General features: G+C 41.3%; 1 long non-coding RNA gene across 3 annotated transcripts in view; it reads right to left on the bottom strand.

Annotated features, from left to right (window-relative positions):
* LOC135450342 (uncharacterized) overlaps positions 1-441 on the bottom strand; it is a 58644-nt gene extending 58203 nt beyond the window's left edge. Inside the window, exon 1 of one of the 3 annotated variants that reach the window (XR_010441036.1) lies at positions 354-436. This is a non-coding gene — a long non-coding RNA (uncharacterized LOC135450342). Of the gene's footprint in view, positions 1-353 lie in introns of all 3 variants that reach the window. The other 2 variants (XR_010441035.1, XR_010441037.1) reach the window with 2 other exon arrangements.
* Positions 442-13074: the final 12633 nt, after the last annotated feature.

Here is a 13074-nt window from a genome sequence, read left to right on the forward strand (position 1 = left end):
TTTCATTGACATTTCACTGAAAACCAAGAGAAGAAGAATCAAAGAATCAATTCTTGCAACCTGCAAGCTGACATGATAAAATTTTGAAATCAACACTGAATTCCTATTTCTATACTCAGCACAATTGACCTTGTATCAGTAACTGCTCCTGTCATCACATTAGCAGGAACCTCACTCATTAAAACACCTCCCCTTTTGTGCATTCCTGAAAAAAATTCCCAGATTAACACGTTGCTCAAAATTCCTTGGGTTTAGAATTCTTTTATCTAAGAAAGAGTCTGCACACAGCCTTTTAATAGATACTTTAAAAGAAGAACCCTAAAGAAATAGAAAAAGTAGTTCACAAAACTCACCAAGGCTCACCACTGCCGTGGGAGGAGACCCCAGATGTTCTGTTTAAGCCTGGAGTTGATTCCTTCTCACAACAAGGTGTTCACACCTGGGAAAAATACTTAGTTTAGTATCAAGTTGCTGTTGTGCATTTCTGATACTGTTCTGTGTGCACAGTGCCTCCAATAAATGAAATATAAAGAAGTAATGCACTGTTGTGCTGTGCTATGACCTCAGAAACACAGCAAGTGGGGTCAAAAGCGCCAGAACCTCAGACATGAGGAAAGAAATGCAAGCAGATGGAGGAGGAGCAGCTCTAAGCATGTCAAGGCAAAGAAAAAAAAATAGATTAAAAAATCCAATGTGAATTTAAAAAACTCAAGGTGTTGTTCCTAGGGAAACTTAGGTTGGCTGAAGAAAATAGAATTTCAGTGCCTGCTGTTACCCTCTCCAAGGTGCCTCATATCTGGCAATGTACTGAAGAACCAGAAGAGCTGGAATTAATTAATTTAATTCAAGTCCTAAGTAGTCAGTGCAATGATGCTACAAGAGAGATGATGACCTCTCTTAATCAAAGCTGGAGAAATTAATCCCCACACTGGAGGAGATGACATGTACTCCTCCCCAGTCTATCCAGCCTATTTTCCCATTTCTTTAGATTTTTCTGTATTTATGTGTGTATTTAGGTGAGATTTTCACTGTACTGAACCATAAATGATGGAGGAAAGAGTTTCTGCCTGTTCATAAACAGTGTACCAGGTGTCAGGGTTGCAATTCAGCTGTCAATGGCCAGGACTGAATTGTGATAATAGAGGCAGAATTGCATAAAGGAAGTTCTCATCACTCTTGAATTAGATTATTTCACCTTTGTCTTATCCAAGGTTTTCTCCTTTATAAAAAGGGAAAGAAAGCCTCAGTTCTGACTCCTCTGACAAGTGATAAGGAAAATATGAACATGTTGGACTGGGAAAAAGCGGCTTCTAACTCTGGCTGTGTCCCAAAAATCTGTATGATCTGGAGCAGCCCCTGTTCCCCCTTGTGCTTTGAGGGAGCTGACTCCCCTCACACGGATCCCAGAACCAGCAGCTATAAATAAAGTATACAACAAGCCTGCAAACCTGCCAATAGAGTGTTTGGCAATCAGAGCTACCCCTCATTATATTTAAAACAACAAGAAAAATTAATGCAAGGATAAGATCCCAGGGGGAGTGCAAAAAAATAATGGCAACTAACTTAAAAAGACACGTAACCTATCTGAATACCATTTTTAACTCCAAAGCATAAAGTTCTGTACTTTAAACTCATTTTTTTTTTAAAAAGCAATGAGGCATTGGTTATGCCAGTAACAGCCACAGGAAAATGCAGCTTTCTGAAAAACAGGAGAAGCTTATAATATTTTATCCTTTTTTTTATAGTGTGTCCTTGGAAAATATCACTCAGTAATTATGCTTGTGCTGTTGCATATTTTCTGTGGTGCTCAGGCTCCTTTGTCTGAGCCAGGTGTGTACATGAAGGGAACAGATCCTCAAAAGCAGTGAATACCTCACATTTCCATTGATGAAGGCATTATCATCTCTGAAGAAACAGACTCCCCTGTCTCCTGATTTAGCCATCATTGCATTTACAAAGAAACCAATGCAAATAATTTATTCAGACAAGCTACCAGCACCTGCAGAAGGACCTGCCAGTGTGACCAGGAAGGTCGTGCTGGTCCTGGAAAATCTTCATTTTTTCTTTCCCCTGCTCCAGCTGGAGGGTCACAGCTGACAAGAAGCAGGCAGAGAGCTTGGGAAAAAATCCTGTGCCAAATGCCCTAAGATGCAGCAGGTCTTTCTAAGGGAGGGACCTATAACCAGGTAGACCAGCAGAAAAAGAAAAGTAGATATATTCACATTTCACTTGGCAAGTTCTCGTCATACACTAAGAAATCATTTTGGAGCTCCTTAAAGGATAAAAATGCCTTTTTTAAGGATTAATTGGGAATTTCAAAGGGCTCTTAAAGGGTTTAAGCATTCTTCCAGCACCACAGGGAAAGCAATAATTAGCTTTTCTCAGCCAAACTGTACTTTTGAGCACTGGAGAATAATGAAGTATTTTCCATATCCCTACCTGCACAACGTTTATCCTCATCCCTGTGAGCCAGGCTCAGGCAGCCAGGCTGCAGGTGGCTGTAGACTTTGCTAATGTTAAGAGAGGTATAGGCACTCCTTTGGGGGGAATTAACTGTGAAATATACAGATCAACTAAGTAATTCTTAACCTTATTCTTTGTGGAACAATTCATTCATTTAAACCACCCTTATTATGCTAATCCACCTAAAGCAAGTTTCACAACAAACAAGCAGCCACAACCATTTTCTCTCCTAAACAAAAACAAAACAGAATATATAAGTGTATACATTTTGAAAGCCTTTTTTTTGTTTTTTTTTTTAAATCATCTTTACTGGCAACATCAGGATCAGTGGGAGGCAACACAGAGCACCAGTGAGACAGTATCTGCAGAGGTTTGCTTGGGTGAATTCATTATTGCTTGGCAAACTGAGCACTTTCCTCAGGAAATATTTTGTCCTTTGGAGTTTTTTGATTTAAACATACTTAGTTGATGCAGCTTTTTCCTAAGTGTCTCTTTCTTAAAAGCGCCTCTGGCAAAAAGCAGAGGATAAAGGCGCAGCAGAGCCAAGGAACCCAGGATGCCCTTGCAGCCTGTGTGCCCCTGTTATACCCCCAGGAGGCAAGGGCAGGAGGAAGGTGAACACAACCTCGGCTGCATTGTCCTTGGGCAATCACAATTTGGAGGGGGCAAAATCCACCAGGGGATCTGCACTGCCAATTTTCCTCCGTTAAGGAAAAACATGGCTAAAAACGTGCAGTTTTTCCAGAGGAGCCCAACCACCCCCCAGCCCACACCAGCCACTCAACCACACCTACCTCACAACCAGGCTTACTGCAATCACTCCTCCCCCTCCTCTCCTTCACTTTTAAATGCTTTGCTGCCATCAGAGATGTAATTCCTGCCACCTGTCCTGCAGAGCTGTCCCACCCTCGTCTCCAAAGCCCCATCACATTAATAAATGCTGTGCCACAGCAGGGTGGGGTTTGTCTCAGGCTGCCACTGCCTACAGGAGTATGGGCTGGAGGGATGAGGCAGAGCAGGTAAAAGCCCTAAATGTTTTCTATCATGAATATCAAATAATGGATAAAATCTTAGATCTCCACTAATAACTGAACTCATGGGAAAAGATTAAAACTGTGTGGTGTGAACTACATAAATCCATTTAGGTAAAAGACGTGAATTTTGTTCCTTGGATGTTTTTGGTGCCATGGTAGATTATGCAGACAGGTATGCAGACTACAGCACCTCACAGTACAGGTTCTTAGTTTCCAGAGAGCAATAACTGGATTATCTGGATGAGCTGGATTTATCCCAGCAGCCACATTGTGGTGTCCATCCAACACACATAGGGAATCCATCCAGACCATGCCAGTCTCTGCAGCTTGACAATGCAACATCTGAGCAGGTGCAATTTCAAAACCAGCATTCACACAGTGAGGGAAACCTCAATTCTTCAAGGAACTGGAGCTCCTAACAGCACAGCTCCTCAGGGCCATCTGCTCCCTGCTCATCCAGGACAATTTTAAACTCAGTTCCCTGCAAGAGCAGCCTGCAGGTCACAGTCACAGGGAGTCCCCACTCCTGGCCACTGCCACCGGTGACACGAGCCCAAAGCTCTGCACAGGGGCTGGAGCCTCCTCATTCAGTGTTGGACACCTGACCCTGCAGAGCAGGACTGCATAGTGTAGGTTTGACTGAAAGCAGAGGCAAGAGCAGAAGGGAAAAGAGTTTATGTGGTTAAGCTGAGTGTGAACACCAGAGAGGTTGGACCTAAATATCAATATAACCTATTTCATTCCAAGGATATATTTCTTGCCTACTGAATGATCAGTTAATCCTCGTTTTTATTCTCCTCCCTTCAGTGAAACTCCCAAGTTATTGCAGGTGTTATCCAGGGACACAATATTCACAGTTCCATTTGCTTATGTTTTACTGCTCCCATTAAAATCTGTACAAAGTTTAGAGACTGAACTTGAATTGTGCCCTTACTGGAAGCAGCTTGAACCCCTCAGTTCTTCACTTTCATGCTACAAAAATGAGGAATATCCCCAGAACTCTCTGAATGAGAAATTAATTCCTTGCATAATTTCTTTTCCTTTTTTTTTTTTTTCCCCTCTCTTATTTTTCTTTCTCTATGTCCCCAGCCTTGCTTTTTATATGCCTTTCAAACCTCAGCATATGCATATACCTCATTTTGGGCCCATCTTGACTTGCTAATATCATATGCAATCCATGCCTCCCATCTCACCAAAGTGAATGCAGTAAAAGAGCAGAATGCTTTTTTTCTGAGATGTCATGTAACACAAGATATGCAAACTGTCTCTGATTGGAAAGAAGAGATTATTTTTCCTGTCAAATACATATGCTTTATGTACACTGCTTGTTAGAACAATGTTCAACAAACATTCCATTTTTAAAGGCTAGAATATGCCGAAAATGAGTTTTGCATGCAAAATCTTCATGTATAAGAAGAAAAATTGGAGTACTGCACAGTGCATTCTGTTATCAGGAACAAACATGGGCAGCAAGAAGCTTCTGAGGGAGTGGAGACTGCCAAGTTTGTCTGTAGAATTTTGAGTTTGTCCTTTTTTTATAATGACCCATGTGGCGGGGAGGGAAAATACATGGCAGCAGTGCCAGCCCTGGTGCCAGTGCTGAGAGGAGGGAGGAGCCATTGTCGGGGTGCAGAGGCTCTGGGCAGGCTGTGTGGTATCCATAGGATTCAGCCAATCTGTTCCTGCAGCTGCCAGTTTTATGCATGATTTACCTGGCTGGATGCAGCTCCCGCACCGGCGCTGCCAGCTCCAGGGTTGGAAGGCTGCGCTGCCAGGGCTGCTCAGAGCATCCACCCAGCCCTCTGCTGCCCCAGAAAAGGGAGGAGAAGGACTCCAGGATTTTGGTCTGCTTTGTTTTAGCTGGTGTTTATATTTTCTTTTTTTTTTTCTTTTTTTTCCTGAGCTTTTCTGTATAGCTCTCAATGCTCGCAGATTTTTTTTTCTAAATTTTCTATTTTTCCTCCAGATGGGCTTCTACTAAAGATTACAAGTAAACCAAGGAAAACACATATGAAAAAAGGCTTTTTAAAACCAGACAGTGGGACAGCACACGCACTTGTCATCCCTCCATGAAGCATAGGCTATTAAAGATGTAATATTTCCACTATATCTCAGCTGCAGTACAACAAGTGACTCCAGGTGAGCGAACACAGCTGACCTTCCATAAGCATTTCCAATACCCTTCAAAATATCACATTATTTACCAGTTGTGGGAAAGTGTTCTTTAGTAAGCAGCACAAAGCAATCACAGTGGCTTTAGAGATTTTAAAGGTTTCCTAAGGAGCCACAAGTGTCTGTAAGATGCCCTTGGGGCTTCTGTTTTGCGCTGTGATTGTGCAGTGTTTTATTTCTATCATAAAGTGCATACAAAGGGAAAAGGAAAGAAGTAATCTCCTACAGCTGGAAACCAAATTACAAGACTCTCTTATAATAAGGAGAGATTTTCCCCAAAGTGACACAGTGGGACATTAAGTCTTTGAATTTGATCCTACCTAAATGAACAGGAAAAAATTCCATTGATTTAGTGGTAGAGGATCAAACTCCAAAGGAGCTATTTAAAATATTATGTAGGTGATGTATGAGTGTGGTTTCATATATGTTCATTAAGAGTCTTTTTATCCCCTCCTCCCCTCTGAAAATGCTGCAGAAATATTATCAGGTTCTGTGATTACAGCGTGTGCTGATATGCCAAAGGTATCTCTAAGAGCAGGGTTTTTGTTGAGGCAGTAACTCAGATGAGCTTTATATTAACAGGAGTTCACAAATAAGGTTTTGTTATCTCTGCTCCTGGCAATTGTCAGGGCACACTGAAGCATTATTAACATTCCTGCAATCAGCAAATGAAACACAACACCCAGGACCCAGCATTATCCCTAACTTCAGTTCCAAACAGTTTCCTTCTAATCTACCTTTTAGCACAACTTCCAGAAAAGAAGGAATTAATATAATGAGAAGATTTTCTGAGGACTCTCTGGCATCTTGAATCCTCTTTGAAGTAGAAAAATAAAAATGGAATGATACCTGCACCCCATTACATTGGTGTGACTCGCATTTAGGAGATTCAGCTTCTATGGCTGATTTTACAAAAGTCAATATTTCCTACTTTGCCACTCCATGAATACCACATGAAAAACCTGGACCTGAGCTCAAATGCAGAGGAAATTAGAATTTTACAATTATTAGGGATGAAAATGAGTATTGTTTAAATTAATGCAATAAAAAATGTTTGTAATCCACCTGAATTTACCTTTACTGTTTGCATTAAACTGAAGTTGCTTGCAGTCACCTGTGTCAGGGTTATACTCAGAATTATATTTGAAGGAAGGAATCATAACTTGTGAGGTCAAATTTTTCAGTCTAATTCCAGTTAACCAAATGTCTTGAAAGGACTTGGATTTGTCCTGACTCTTGTTTAGCCATAGGAATGTTCATGAACTGCAGAACCAGGGTTTAGTTCATTGGAATATTTTGGAAAGTCACAATTGTCTCATTGTAAGGCTTGATCCAGAAAGTGCTTGTGTTCATCTTCTATTCAGCACAACAGACTTTAGAAAATGTTTAATAGGAGTCAGAAAGTGATATGAGAGAAATTATACACTGGGTGGCTAACTGGTAAAAGAAAATAAAACTGAGCTAATGGCTAGTCTTGAGAGATTCCTATGGGACAGGATCATCCTTACATAAAATCTGTTAAGAATAGGCATTCTAATTTTGCGACAGTTGCTCAAGCTTTGCTCTTCCCACAAAAAGAACTTTTAGTTTACATGGCGGGGTTTAACATTGCAATATGGGATAAACCAGGCAGTTTCAGGACAACGACTGATGAAGCTAAATAAACTTTGAAAGGCAAGGAAAAGAAAATAAAGTCCTTTTAAAGGTAGTGTCCTGGACAGCCAAAGAAGATTATGATTCTGTAATTCAGTTTCTTAACAAAATCCTTGCTAATACTCACATTCCTGTAAGCTCTGAAGTGCTGCTTTCATACAGACAGGCAAGTCCAGTCTGCCCTATCCTGAGCTGATCCCTTCCAAACCATTTCAGTAAAACCTAATCAGATCTCTAACAAAAGGAGCTGCAGTGGCTGTTTGACTCCTGGCAGTGACTTTATCACTCCTCTCCCTTTTGTGGCTCCCTTTGTGCAGCTGTGAGTTCATCACTGCCACTCTGGTGCTGGGGTCTCAGGATTTTTGCTCTTCTACTTAGCTGAGTTTTAGCTCAGTGCTTTGAATCGCTGCTTATGGGATCCTGTGTTATTTTATAAAGTAACTAAGGGCTGTGGCTGTGCACAGGTTAACGGCTGTGGTGCTTCGCTGCTCCCAGGTGGGTGGTCTGGTCTCTGCCTTTCTCTGCCTGTCTCTGCCCTGTGATCCCTCCTCCCTCCTGCCAGCTCTGCTCCCCCTAGGCTTCTCTTAGATCACCTTGCAGGAACAACTCTTTTGCTGGGTGCTTTTTCTACCACCATGTGTAATTGGATTAGAATTGTAGAATTACCTCGTGGAGGAGTCTGCTGGGCAGCAAAGCTGGTATAAAATGCATAGATGGAGGATGTAACCAGGAGCAGAGGATGGGAAGATCAGGGTCTCCCCTTTCCTGCAGCAATAAGCTCTTCTGTCAGCTCACCAATGTAGCCATGATATTTCCTGAAAAATCACTTTGCCAGGGTTTTTTCTCCTGAGAAGCTGAGAGACTTCAGGAACAAAATGTAAACAATGGTTATCTGCTGCTGTGGAATGCAACAGGTGCATCTGTGATTGGCCCATGTTGGTTGTTTCTAATTAATGGCCAATCACAGTCAGCTGGCTTGATCGCTCAGAGTCAGGAGCTTTTGTTTTTCATTCCATTCTTGTTCTTCTTGCTTGCTAGCCTTCTGATGTAATCCTTTCTTCTATTCTTTTAGTATAGTTTTAATATAATATATATATATAATAAAATAATAAATCAGCCTTCTGAAACATGGAGTCAGATCCTCATCTCTTCTCCCGTCCTGGGACCCCTGTGAACATCGCCACACACCACCTCATGCCCACAGACATCTAAATGGGTGCTGGAATATCTTTGTCTGCTCCTTTCTAAAGCTGTTTTGTTGGGTTGGAAACAAAACGCACAGCAGAGCAGCCTAAAATTGATGTGCTTATTCTAAAGCTGCCAAGGGGGAAACACAGCACATCCCCAGCTGAGCTGCCCAGGGCTGCCTTTAGCCAGGGCTCCTCTTTTGGTGTCATTAATGTCACACACTCCTCTGCAGGGACCTCAGCTGGATTCCTTGAGGAGGGCAGCAAAAGCTCACATGATGATTATTATTATCTTTGTTAAAATCACAGACTGAGGGTAGAATGACCCCTCTTCCTACTGATAGATCCAGTCACAGCTCCTGCCCAAAATGCAGAGAGCACCTCCCACTCCTGGTGCTGCCCCATCCCTTTAATCACCTGCACCAGAGACAGCCTGGCCTCCACTTGGCTGCTACAGCTCTGCATCCTGTTAGGCTTGAACATGAATCTCTGCTCCAGGGGGATGATTGCAGAGTTTCCATGAAACTCCCCAGCAGAAACAGCTGCTCTTTGAGGCAAGGACTGCACTCCAAGGTCCCTTGCTCCTTAGCATCCCAACCACAAGCCTACAAAAGCTTCTTTCACGTTTTTTTATCCTTTCTCACAATATATTTTAATACTTGATGCTGAGTGAGGCAGCTGGAGAAAGCGAGAGGTGCCTTCAACCTGCACAGTCTGTGTGCTGGTGGCTGCTTTGTGCTGCACAAATGGCAGCTCCAGGTTTTACCAGGCAAAGTTGGGAATTCAGAATGTTGCTTTCACCTCAGGCAGGTGCTCTCCATCAGGTATGAAGAGAAGGGGTGTGATATCACCTTCTCTGAAAGCAAACAGGAAATGTGGCTGTGTTTTCATCCTGGATGAAATTTACTTTTCCAGGGCTGGTAAAATGAGGTCATGATGAGCAGGAAAGGCCTTACAGCTCAACTGGGAATAAAGAATTGTAGAATCATTCAGGTTATAAAAAACCTCTAAGATCATCAAGTCTGGCTTCTGCAGCCAATCCTGGAGCAAAAGGGAAAAGGTTGTAAAGTCACATTGCCACATGTTCAGAGGCAAATACCTTGCTGAAATATCCACAACAATTTCTGGAAGACTCTTGCATTAAAACTACTGCATTCAGTTGCTTCATTAACAACTCCAGCTTTGATTGCTTGATATGTTTTCTGCTCAGTAATTTGAAGCCATAAATCACTGTTTAAGCTCCTAAAAATGAAGTGATCGTTAAGGAATTAAGAGTATATTACTGTCAGTAATATCTGATCCTTTGAGATGGGAAGAGCATCTTACACCACATAACATCTCTCTAACTATCTCTGTGGAGATTGTGGGGAAGGAACTGATTTTTTTTTTCAATGCAGATATTAGACTCAGAATTCCAGAAGTGCAAACTGGGAATATTATGTTTACAAGAAGCCTGATAGCCTGAAATCCTAAAAGTTTCTAACTAGATATTAAAAAAAAAAAACAACAAAACCACAAACATCATCAGTAGAAGTTAGCTGAACTAGACTGCTGATTTTACCCAGACATAATTAAAAATTCTGGTTTTGTGTATATTTAGAATTAGGAAGAGTAATCAATCAGTCAATAAGATTGGCCTGGACTAGGCAATAGGTTAACCTTTCTGCAAAAGCATTATTTCAGTTTTAGAGTTGACTTCTTATTAGAGCAGACCAGGCTCTGTTTCCAAACAAGAATTTGGGTCTAAATTAGAAACCGTATCACCTACTTGGAAAAAAAAAACCAAAAACAAACAAAAAAACCAACAAGAATTAGCCTGAGAACAGAATTTAAAACTCAGAAACAAAACTAAGAAACTAAGAGTTTAGACAGCCAAAGGCTTAAGAGTAATCTAGAAGACTTTCACATTGTGTGGCCATTACTAGCAACTAGCTATTAGGAAATGCTAAACACATAACTGTGTTGGAAGCCTCAGTTCTCTCTGGAGATTAAATGCCAGGCTGAATCAGGTTGGAAAAAAGGCATTTCCATCCCCTCCAGGCTCCCCAGTCTGCAGTATATTCCCGAGGGTTTAAATCAGAAGTTCAGAAAGTTTAACTCTGCACAAGTCCCAGCTTCACTGGCAAACCAAGCAAAAGCACCAGGACTCAATGCCCTGCTCTGGGTGAGCAGGCACAATGTGCATTTTTCACCTCAGAAAGCATCACAGACAGGCAGCACTTGCACAGCTGTGGGGGCACAGGATGCAGCAGGTCAGGAGTCAGAATTAACAAGGTGGGATATAAAACAAGCTGTGGCAGAGTCTGCCCATCAAGGAGTTGGAAACCTGTGCTCAAGTCCATGCTTGCTTCATTCTACAAAGGAGAAGAAGAGAGATGTGTGGGATTTTGATCTGTTAATGATATAAAAGCATGGAGTTTGGGGGTTTTTTTAGGGTGTCTTATTTAACTATACTGCACTACCTCTGTCTCTGAAAGGGTTTCAAAACTCTGCTGTGCAGCATTGAAGATTTGTCACAAAACTGGAGGTTTGGCTGGGATCTTGTTTTCAGTATCCTCTGAAATTTTTAGTAAAGTTCAATTTCATGTACTCATAACAATTTTATTTGTTTCCTGTTGAGTGACAGGATAGGGATAAAAACATCTTTGAAGAACAGGGATTTTTATTGGATATGAGTGCACATCATTTTTTTTTCTAAAGTTCCTTAGGCAGCACCCAAAATTTAGACCCTTTTAAGGCAAATTTCTGGTGGTAGCAAGATAAAATTGTAAAGGAACAACTACATAAAATTGTTAGAGAACAACTATTCTTCGGGTAATTTTTGTTATCAATGACAGATTCTTCCAGCAAAAATGTACTTTACTGCGTGCTGCAATTCTTGTGACTTGGAGCTGCACAAGCCAAAGGCACTGATTTCAGTGCACTGAGCACGGGTGGTAAAGCAGCAGACTTTCATTAGAAAAGAACATTTAAAAATTAATTATCTAATGCTGCAAAATGTGAAAAATAATGGAAATGTAGTTAAATTTTCCATATGTCCTATTGAATCAATCTCTGATCTTGTTAGGGAAAATATAAAGCACCTGTCTTTGATAAGGGTGAATTACTTCTCCAGGACCAATTCTCCTGGCTTTTTGGAATTGGCATTGGATTTTTTTTTAATGCAATGTGTTGCTTGATTTAATTTCTGGCATGATGACTTCTCTCCCTTGGTAGATTTTCAGCTGCTCAAGAAGTAGAAAGATGATGGATTTGGTCTCTCTGAGAAAATCTTCCTGAATGAAGCAAACTGGCAATTCCATCTAATTCCAGAAAGAATGGATGAATGAATGAACACCACATAGATAAGAAGTAAAAAAAAAAAAAAAAAAAAACCAAACAAAAAAACCCCCCAAAACTCAATGGCATTTAAGTCTTGTGTTGAATTTCATTGGGAAATAAAACATTTGACTGAGAACATATTAACATCAACAGACAGACAGCTTCATGCCCAGAGCTGTGTGGAAATAGTTAGAAATTTTAAATTAAGCTGAAGCTTTAAGCTTACCCCACATGTATAAAATTTTGCACCAGAAGGGATAGCCTTTCATCTTTGCTATTGGCACAGAAACTCTTTGAATGAACGGACGAGCTCAAAAATTGCCCATTTATCATCTAAAGTATTAAATCAAGCTGTGGGCCTACATGGCTGAATGGGATGAAATGTTCATCACTTGCAGGGACATTGAAAATTCTGTACAAAAATTACAAATACCATAAAACAGGGGGTTGTTTAAATGCTGACTTTGTCCATTAGGATGTGCAATGTAGAACAGCAAGTTTTAATTCCATATCCCATTTTTTTCAGCAGGAAGATTGCTGCAGCTTATTACACTTCATTATGTATTTAGCAAAATCAGCAAACAATCCAGAACTGAATACTAATGAGGATCACACATGTGTGAGACGGTACAGGAGGAGGCAGAAGGACAGAATTGCGAGCTAAAAATCTTTGTAGGAAGAAGTGGCTCTCTAAAGTTTGCCTTTGATCATAAAATCATGGACTGGTTTGGGTTGGAAGAGACCTTAAAGAACATCTCGTTCCAACCCCATGCTGTGGACAGGGACACCTTCCACTAGAGCAGGCTGCTCCACACCCTGTCCAACCTGGCCTTGAGCACTTCCAGGGATGGGGCATCCTGATCCTTGCTCATGCAGACGCAGCAGCCATCTCAGCTGCTCATTAGCAGGGTAATTGCTTGAGTAATTATCACAAGAGTTGCCCAGATCTTAAGCCTGTTCTGCTAAATAAATTTGTGCCTCTATTGTTGCACCTCTTGTGAGGCTGAGAGGCTCATTCAGCCCAGGGCTGAGAGTGGCATCTTGGTGCTTCCTTTCTGCTTCTGTGAACTTCTTGAAGGCACTAAAAAATCTACTGAAAACAAGGAATGAGTAGATAGAGAAGGAATTTTAGAAGGAGCTATGTCTTCCCTTCAGTGGAAGTGATCCAAGATCTCTGTGCTGTCTTCCATCAGCCACACAAGTGTTGCCCACCCACCCATCCCTTTTACCAATAAAATTTCTCC

Source organism: Zonotrichia leucophrys, chromosome 7 (genome assembly GCF_028769735.1).
Source record: "Zonotrichia leucophrys gambelii isolate GWCS_2022_RI chromosome 7, RI_Zleu_2.0, whole genome shotgun sequence".
In the NCBI taxonomy this organism is placed as follows: domain Eukaryota; kingdom Metazoa; phylum Chordata; class Aves; order Passeriformes; family Passerellidae; genus Zonotrichia; species Zonotrichia leucophrys.